The sequence below is a fragment of the Myripristis murdjan genome, chromosome 6 (genome assembly GCF_902150065.1).
Source record: "Myripristis murdjan chromosome 6, fMyrMur1.1, whole genome shotgun sequence".
In the NCBI taxonomy this organism is placed as follows: Eukaryota; Metazoa; Chordata; class Actinopteri; order Holocentriformes; family Holocentridae; genus Myripristis; species Myripristis murdjan.
Genome location: NC_043985.1, coordinates 11,678,559 through 11,689,377, shown reverse-complemented (window position 1 = coordinate 11,689,377; position 10,819 = coordinate 11,678,559).

Here is a 10,819-nt window from a genome sequence, read left to right as displayed (position 1 = left end):
CAGTATGTGCCACCAACTGAGCTCTGTTGAAAGTTTTCTATTTTACAGACAGCCACATGCATTCACATCTGGGATCTGTCTGGTGTGTCCAAAGTCTCCCACTATCGGCTACTGAACAGTTCCACTGGAGCAGTTAGGGGTTAAGGACATTGCTCAGCAATAGCTGTTGAAGGGGGAGAGAGCAATATTTGTTCAGTTTCCCTGCCTAGATTTTTCCAGTTGGCTAAGGGAACTGAAATGGTATAAATTGGAAATGGTATAAATAATTCAGGAATGGCTTTTATCCTCGGTATTTGGATGCATTACAAGGCCAGCACAATAGAGATGTGCACAACTCAAGATCCTTGTAGTCAGTTAGAGTCTCACAAGAAAGGGTTCATCCTTTTGTACTGATTTCTGTGCTACAAAATTATTTTAAACTGCATCTGATGTGATCCATGATCTGATCTGATGTTTTTGTTTTTGTTTTTGTTTTTGGCTAAATTTGTGGTAAATATCTGTTCAAAATGCCAAAGCAAATGTTACTTACATTTCATGGAAAAGTTTAAGTTAATCAGTATTTCTGTCTAAAGGGTATGAACCTCATATAATGGTAATTTGATATGCATCATGTGTCATAGTTAACAATAAAGTGCAAGAGATGGTTCATTCAGAAACAATACAACTTGATACATTTCAGCAGTATGATATACAGTGATGTGACAGACTTGGTTGGTGGTATGACGCAAAGGACAAAGGATGCATTACTGCACAGCGCAAACATCTAATATTCACCACATGCTAAAATCATAATCAAGCAAAAAAAAAAAAAAAAAAAAAAGTAGTACTCAAAACAATTCCCTAATAAGCATTCAACATAAGACAAATAAGCACAACCAATGCAAAAATTTTAGTAATAACGATATTAGTCAAAATAAGAAATTATGGGATATCCTGGAAGGCTAAGGTGCCTACTTTGTAAATGGCTTTGAATCTAGCCCAGTATCTTTGTTTTATGTCATGCACCTCTCTCTTGGTATATTTTAAATCAGTAAGGTGTATAATTTTTGTCATATTCCAGATATGTTTAAAGTAGGCCAGTTGTAATCTTTGAATCACAGAGCACTGATTAGCACTAGAATTGACAGCACATGTGGGAAATGCGGGATCGGTATCAATTCACACAGGATTGAAATCACTGATCACTACAAGCTAAGTTACCAGACCTCAAGTAATATTAATTGTCGGAGTTTTCTCTGGCTGGCTGCATAAAAGCTCTGCATTTTCCTATCCTTCACTATTGTATGAATCTTTGCCATACTGGGTGAATTTTAATCCCATTTGGATTGGCATCTCATGTTCACTCTCTGATGAATTTGCTCACCAGCATCTTTTTTACAAGGACCAAAAAACTGGTGGCAGGTAGGACAGCATCACTTCAGACTAATGAGACCAAACTCTGTTTATTCAGATGGAGAATTTATGTTGTTGCAGCAGAGCGGCACATGGACCTATTAACAGCAAAATTGCCAAGAGGGGGGCAGGGCTTAGCACAAACTGACTACCCGTTTGTTTAATTTCTGCATTCATAGGATATCAGAAAAGTGACTCTAATCCAACCTGGTAAGTTAATATAAACTCTCAATTTAAGGTAAGCCAGTTCTTACTTTTCCAAAAACAAACAAACAAACAAACAAACAAACAAACAAAAACAAATAACAGTGAGAAAATCTAAATTCAAAAGGTTGTAAGAAAACTTATGGCAATAACCTCAGACTGCGCGGACCTTAGAATGTTAATGCACTCTCCAGTTTCTCAGCTACATCAACACTTTTCCATGGTCAGCTGTAGTGAGACTCTATGAACAGAAGTTAAGCACAGTGGCAACAAGGAAGCATTCAAATCCATGTTGTACTGTGCGGCTGTGAGTACAAACTGTTGAAACAAACACTTCACTATGTTCATTATATTGTCTATAGCCTATGTCTCTTTTTAACTGGGTATTTGATAATTAACAAGTAAGTTTGGATGCTTTTGTTGGAAAGTGCAGTGATTACTTACAATTATTTGAGTAGGAAAAAAAACAGCAGCAGCACAATCCCAGTATGAACAGTATACTTAGTAACACAGAGAAAGAGAAAATGCTCAAAAATGTCTTGTTTGGGGATGCATAATGGAAGTTTTTGTGTTACTAATTCAAACAGCTGGACACATATTAAAACTGAAAACTATGATGATTTATTTAGTTCTAATTTAGTTATAACTGTAATACAATTTTACTATTGAAGAACTAACTATACAAACAAGCCTGTTTTCTTACCTGTTTAATTGCAAAGTCATGATAATTAAGTCTAATAAGTGACCCATTTTAATCCCCCCATGACCACCTTTTGGCTTCTGACCCTAATTTTAAGACACTGCTCTGCATCATTACTGGGACACAACACAATGCAGCTATTATTGATCATAAGAATGGAGAGAGCATTTTTTGGAAAATCACAATGAGGCAAGAGAATCCAGAGTATACTTCCTGGTCTGTATTTACAACCAGACAATGGAAGCAAGTGGGCCATCGCCAGTGTTTGGGTTCATTAAGCTGGGCAAAGGAAGCATCAGCTTTCGTCCATCCATGTCACTAAATCGCAGCCAGGTAAAATTGGATCCAACAGCGAGAGTTAGTGAGTAGGGGGAGAGGTGCATGTGGTGAGCAGTGTGACACAACTGAAGAGATCTTCATTATTCAACATAGATCTATTCAGAATTTATGAACTTTTTTTTTCAGTCTCTCCTTCAAGCTGTGGCCTTGCTCTGTTGAATCGCATCTCAATCGCCATTTGCAAAGCCTTGGCACTTTGTCCCGCCTATTGGTTCTGTGGTTTGTGCCAGTCCGTTTACTGACAGTCGAGTGCAAGGACAAACAATACTTCTGGGTGGAAGCTCGATAGAAAGTCTTCGATTCCTGGCACACGTTGCCAGCCGCCTCCTAAAAGTGAGGAGGAGGTCAGGATGCAGGAATCCCAGATGTCGCTCCAGATGCTTCTGAATTTTACATAGGAGGCGAGGAAAGACATTATGTAGTACTTTTCAGCTGCTAGTCTTGAACACACAAGGCTGTAGTGCTAATATTAATAGTAGAGCCTGTGATATTTATGGTGAATCACTATTGATTTTGCTCTAGTTTCCTAAACACAGCAATCCAAACATTTCACAATTTCAAGGTAATCTACTCCTCAGTATTCAAATATTAGTGTTATATTGGAGAAGTTAGGTCCAGTAGCTGATAATTAACATTAATTTTTTCTCAATGTCACATGCATCTCAAATTTCCCCACTGCAATACTTGGCTCACTCCTCTATCAATTCACAATAGACAAAATGCGTGGGACAAAATGTCAGAGGCAATTTCTCAGACCTGTTTTTGTACAGTCTCAGAGGTGCATGAGACAGCTGGAGATTTTCACACCTGCTGAGCAATACAATGTGCCACTTGATACAGTATCAACATGTGGGTCTTCAGGATGGTTTTCACAATCTCTTCAGGTTATCTGTGTATTTTGGAGAATTGTGTGTAACAAAAACTGATAGCATCGATACGTAGGATGTGGTTGTATGCAGTTGCTGCCTCCTCTTCACACACACGCACACACATATACACACACACACACACACACACACACACACACACACACACACACACCTCTCTCTTGCCCCCCACACCTCGCCACCCACTCCTCCCCAGTGTTTGCATTATTCTGTTGCCCTTGAATATGCACTGCCTATCAATCCTATTTTGTGACTAACATCTCAAAAGCCGTAATACTCACAGCTTGCTTGGAAACATGCTAAAGAAAAAAACATATAATTAAACCATGCAAATAGTATTTATTTGTTTCAGACTAATTTCAGCCTGAAAAGAGCTGGTCTATTGAATAAGCACAGCTGGGTGAGAGGTGGCTCATCCCCGAATATCTTTTCTGGATCATTTCCCAATCCTGACTGTATTGAAGTTTGCACTGTAATCAGCATCAGTTGAGACTGAAAACACAAGCTAATATTGTAGGTTGCAAACTGCCAATATTCCTAATTATCATGGATGATGCACCCAGAGCTCTATTTTTGGACCAGTGCATCAGGACAAAGCACATCCTCATACATGAATATTAGTAAAGACTGATGCAGGGGGGGTTTCTTGGCATCTGTGAAGTGTTAAGTGGTTCAGTTTTTAGGTTATATGCTTAACATTACATCCCAAGGCTGCAGTACAATACAATATAGCAACATATTAGGGAGGTACACACATAATAACAGCAAGGACATAGGCTGGAGGAAGATCAGAATCAGAGTCACTTTTCATTTGCCACGATGTGCACAACAGATGTGTAAGGACTCCGTTAATTGGTTCTGACTGTAAGACAGTTACACAGTACAGGATTGACACAGTAGTTACAGGACAAAACAGAGCCTCTCATTTTGCAGAAAAGACTTATTTTATGGCGGTAAAATAACATGAAGCTGTTATAACCAGTCATTCAAAGCCAATGAATTGTTCCAGAGTAGCAACACCAGCATAGCTGCTAACAGTAGCAAGTACGGATAATAACCGTCTACTGTGCAGTAGTCTAGGAAGGTCACAATCACGTGTAGGTGGAACAGAATGGGGCCAACTTAAGAGTGTCATGAGGCACTGGTAGTACAAAACAAAGTGTCAAGAATGTGCTGGTGCAGTAGAGTCACAGATGTGTGAGATTCTACTGCCTTTTCCTTTCCTTGCCAGATCTGTATAACAAGTGGTGCTCTTGGATATACTGTGTACAGACATTTTGGTGGGCTACACTTCCACTTGAGATTATTTCTGAGGAGAGATGTCCAGGTAGTGCATATTTCACACATCACTCCCTTCATTGAAATGCTATCCAAGTTTCAGTAAAGCTAATGGTAAACAGAAATCCTTACATGAAAATGCTAATTAACACATCTTTCCATGCAGGAGAGTATTTTATGAGTGACAAGGGGAAAAAAAGACAGGAGCCTTGAGCATGTACCTGACTCTTGGTGTGTGAACTTGCTGAATCCTGCTGTTTTCGGAGATAAATTTATCATTTTTATTCATATGTGATTATATTTGCAAAGCCGTCCAAATACTGCTGATTTTTTGGCCTCTCAGTATACAGAGGAAAATTCACCATGCAGATGAATTCATGACTACCTGTATCAGTAACACTTCAAAATGTGGGGGTCATAAATAGGTTTTACAGACAGATATATGAAATATTTTATACATATTATTAATTGCCTCTCTTGTGTACTGCTTGTATCCCTGTAATGTACATTACATTTGCATAGGTCTGCTTATTTGTCTCCATGCCGGGTTGTGCAGCATCAAGGTAAATTTTAACATTCTTCGAGTATCATTCTGATACATTTGTGTTGCTTCTTTGTTTGGGTTAGCCTCATAGTGAATCTAAACATCTATGAAATGAGCGCAATGTCTTAATATGCAAATATATGCGCCTAGCACTAAAAATCCAAAAAACACATTTTCCCACCATAACTGGATTATGTGAACTCTACAAAATTACAAAAAAAACAAAAAACAAAAAAAAAAACATTACAAACAAACATTAAACTAGCATGTAGGTCAGGATGGATGGGCGTAGACACCTGCCTTCAACTCCAATGACCTGGGACTGAACTACTATTTTAGCTACTTAACACAAACCGAGAACCTACATGATAGAACTTTACGCTTCTGTATGATTTGTCTCCCTCCCTTTGTGGCAGTAAATTTAGATGTAGCTTAAGCGGGCGGAAAAACAACTTCTACTGAGTCGTAGAATAATCAGAAGTGGTAATTAGCCATGCTATAAATTCAGTTACAGTTCTAGTAGAAACTGTGAAGTGTGGTTGACATAAAATGCATCACTTACGGTCAACTGTGAAAACGCCCAGGAATGTCGCCACCCACACCATCTTTGCAGGGAGTTCTATAAGTGAGCGTTAGGCCAGTGATCATTGTGTGAACTCATTTAGCATGAGACTGAATACATGAAATGTTTATTTATATTCAAGAGTCCCATACCATAGCTTTAACCAACATTGTTTCACTTGCCTAGCTTAACCATGTATGTTATTGGATGACCAGCATGTGAAAATGGTGTGTCTGTGAAAATGGTGTGTCCAATTTGTGCTTCTGTCACATAATTCAGTTCATGGAGGAGGAACAAGATGTTCACAGAATATCTATCTGCAGCATGCAATCTGCATTTCAGAGTTTGTACTTATTTCACAAATTTTTATGAGCTCAAACTGATCAGTTCGCACATCTAAAGCAGTACTGGATATTGTGGCCTCAGTACCTCAGTCTCAGTCTAGATAAGTTACAGCCATTATGTCCACAAATGAGGCAGTTGCTTTAATTTTATGATGCTCACAGTTCAGTGATTGTCTTGAAATAGACATTAGATTTACCATTTTCATGTTATTTGATGAAAAGTCATACCACATGTCCTAGGGCAGACTGCAGGAGACATTTTACAAACAAAATATGATGAAGAGTCTAGACTAGTCTTTCAAATCCCTCTCTCTGACTGAGACTTCACGTCTGACTTCCTTTCCTTTGGAAGTGGCTCTGGAGAGATTTGCCTGCTTGTGTATGCAGTTTGTAGTTTGTACTCGCCAACCTAAAATTAGGCTGTATGTATGCAGTTTGTAGTTTGTTCTCAACAACTAAAAGTAGGCTATTTCTTCAACTTATCTTGCTTCCGTGCAAATTCAAATTTGAACAAGGCCTTAAAGTTCCATGTAGCTTGTGTGGTTGTTTGTGTAAATATCTTTGCATGCTAATGACTAAATGTAATTTAAAATAAACTTATTAGAGTTATTTTTAAAGTGCCTATTTACCTTTCAGGCCATATGTGTTAATGTGTGTTAATATATGCACATGCATATGTGCATGTGATTATGTGTGCATAGGTTTATGTGGTTGAGCATGAAGGTGTGTATGGCTGTGCATTATTGCACATGTTCATGTGGTAGGTGTTGAATGAGTACCCCCACACCTGGAGTAGAGTATAAGAGATGTATACTACTTTTTTGCCACTTAGCCCCTGTTCTGGTAGGGAATAAATGCTGTCAGGCATTGAGAAAGAAGATTATGATTGAAGGGTTCAGGGAGAAAAAGGATCTCTGCAACTGAGGTCTGCAGCTGTTAAGACATCAAGTGGGCCAAGCTCAGGTGAGCTTTGCACACTTAAGCCAAATTGGAAAAGATCCTTGGAGCATCGAGCTAAGTGGCATCACTGAACTAGCTGTGATCTATCTGTGAGAAAATATGGGAAAGCAGTATCACAAGTTCATCTTACCACAGCTTTTTGTGGTTCAAGATAGCATTATGGATCTTTTGAAACTAAAAATAAATGAATAAATAAGGTTTAAATGGAAACAGCATTCAGCCAGTGCAGTTTTGCAATGAATGGGAATAGCATGGCACTTCCATGTTTACACAGATCTCCATTTTCCTGGAGCACCTGAAGCATTTTAGACTTATTTTCCAGTCATGAAAAAATCCTGAAAATTAGAAAAAACTCTGAAATGTCCTGGAAACTAAAATTGTTCAGTCAAGTGATAGAACTTGAAGACTTGAAGTCTTGTGGAGCTTGTGTTCTTGATGTTTAGGCCAGTATAGTTGTTGCTGTAATATAATGGTGTGTTGGGCCTAAGAAGAGAGTGACAGCATTACAACAGTTTGGAATAAAAAGCATATAAAGGCTGCTCTCATGGTAAAGTCATAGCCATAGAGTAACCTACCCATAACCTAGCCATATTTTAAATTAGACTTACACAGAGAGAAAGCTATTAGTCTCAGGCAAGATCTCCGTCTGTCACACTGGCTCTAGGTTGTTGAAAACGGCCTGCAAATGTCTTAGAAAATGATTTCTTGAAGAATAGGAACCCTTTTACAATTCCAGGGTTAGGGACTTAATTCCCCCAGGGGCCACTTACAGTATACTGAAAATGTATGCTCTCACAGTACTGTAAAGTGCTTTGGATAGCAGCATCCACCAAAAGGCAAATGTGGTGATTACACCTGAGGTTAAATCAGTTTGAAAAAGCAAATAATGATGCAGTAATGGCTCTGATTTATTTTTAATATCATTAGGGCTATACAGTAGATTAATTCAAGCTGTTGCTCTGAGCCTGTGTACTCCTCTTTGGAATTTTTTTCAGCATTTTTTGATTCATGTGTCACTTCTTTATAAGGACTCCTCACCATTTTGAAAAAAAAAAAAAAAAAAGAAAAGAAAAAGAAAAAGGAAAACACTGGCACCAAAATATTAGTGAAATTGACTGTATTGAACAACCCTATGTGGTTACAAAGGTGAGGCAGTGCAATAGCCACAACATATTGGTATTCTGCGAGGCTACCTGCTCAGTCTCTAAACCAAAGCCGACATTTAATTTGCAACCAAAATGAGGTAAACTTTGTGTGAAGCGGGTCATTTTATTGCCGTAATCGAAGTTGCCCCTCTTTGCTCTTAATCTGCCAGAGTTGTGCTGGGTGAGACATTGCCATAGATGGATTGGTGTATACTTATACTTATGTATTTGTGTGTGTGTGTGTGTGTGTGTAAATGGTTGTGAGAAAATAAACTCTTATAATTACAAAACTATCACAAAATATGTAGAGCATACAGCAATTGTTGGTCCCTTTAAATCAAGATCCCTTAACAGTAATCTATGTGAACTGATAGCACACTGGTTAGCCTACATTATACTGTAGAAGACCAGAGGCTTGCTTCACCCACTATTGCAGCAGGCAGTGGACAGGACCCTATGGGTGCAGAAGGATGAGCAGCAAGAAGGAGTAGGAGAAGCAAGATTTTATGTTGAGTTGGTTTTTTTTTCTTGTTAAATACTAACAGTGTTTCATTGGTGTATATAAAAGGTTACACACTGGAATAAGGCCACTGTATAATATGGGAACAACATTTTTAAGTTCCTTCTTTCCTTTCTAAAACTAAATATGATTTTAAGCAATCAGTGCAACATGTAAAAATACCCAGATGTGCTATAGATAATGGATTTCTCTTGGTGACATTTAAAAAAGTTTCTTGAGGGTTCAGAAGTCAGTGGGAAAAAATGGATATCCACACCAATGTACACACTTTTGAATTTGAAATTAAACCCAGATCACTTTTCCTTCTATTGACTGATGAGATAACAAAGTTCTTCCAAATAAAAAGAAAGAAACACACACGCACATGCACGCACGCACACACACACACACACACACACACACACATACATACAACATCGCAGAACAATGCCACTAATCTGTGATGTCATACTGATGTACACTCCTGATCAAAATTTTAAGACCAGCTGAAAAATTGCAAGAATTTACATTTTGCACTGTTGGATCTTAACAAGGTTCTAAGTAGAGCTTCAAAATGCAAAAAGAAGAAATGTGAGTGTGACCAAAAAAAAAAAAAAAAAAAACTGAGTAAGCAATTTATTGCAAACAACCATTACACTGAAATAGGCTATTCATCAGCTGATCAAAAGTTTAAGACCACAGTCTTTAAAAGCCCAAATCTTGGCAAAAATGTGGATTCAGTGTCATTTTCTGTCAGGTATCCACACTGTCCTGACCTCCTGATGGCAAAGGCAAAAAAGCTTTCTTGTTAATCACCTCAAAAATTCATTTAGGCATACTTGATGCTAGTGTTTCCAGGAGCCTTGTGGGAATGTAGTGGTAAAGATGGCTTCACGGAGGGCATCCACTGTCTGGAACTGGTGTCCATCATCATCACAAAACAAAGACAGTTTTCAGTTAATTCAGACTTAAGTTCCTTTAAAAGCATCTTACCAAAAAGATCAGTTTTTGCACACTATCGCAAGCTCCAGCTGTAAAGAGCTGAGTCAGTAAAGACCTTTTTATCTAAGTCCAAATATATTATGGTCAGACCACTGATAGAGGTCATTAGACTGTAAACCATAACTGGCCAAATTTCTGGAACTAAACATAAATAAGACGAAACAAAACACTGCAGAACACAAAGCAAAACATGCCTTATCCTGCAAAGGCATTTGGGCAGATATACAAGCAGCAATTGGGTGAGCATTTGTTTGTTTGCAGCACGCTCAAATCCATAAGCATGGTTGAACAGCTGATCTGCTTCACTTGGTGTCCTTGCGGTGTCTAATTTAATGGATGTAAAATCCACCTGGAAATTCCATGCCAACAGCTCTCAAAGTCCCGAAAGTAAGAGGCTCTCTCGATGCAGCAGACTCTGATTTGGTTTGCTTATCCACACATAGTACCAGTGAAAGGCCTCAGATGTCATAGTTTCTCCTACAGTGAACATTGATTGGGGATTGATTTTTATGGGGATTCAGACCTGAGGATTGTAGCTCATATTGCAGGTTGTGTGTGGCACATAGCTAAATGAGTTAGTTATTTGTCTGTGCTGTCTCTATCTTAGGAAATCATTAATCACAGTATATTTCTCGTTGGCAGAATCGCTGCTACATGTTTCGCATCTGAGCGACTACTGATTGTTTTCATGTCCTTGAGGTCAGATGCAATCCTTTTGTGCATAAATGTAGCCACAGACTAGCATTTCTGCTGACTGCTGTTATTGTTGAGCTTTTCACATTCATATTCCTGCCCTGTGGACAAACCTATATGACATTTGCTTGCACTGTGTCTGATCTGTTCGCATATTTATTTGTATAGCCATATGAGTTGGTGTATATCTCTGGATGCTTATGTATATATATATATATATATATATATATATATATATATATATATATATAGCTGCTGTTGCATGAAAAC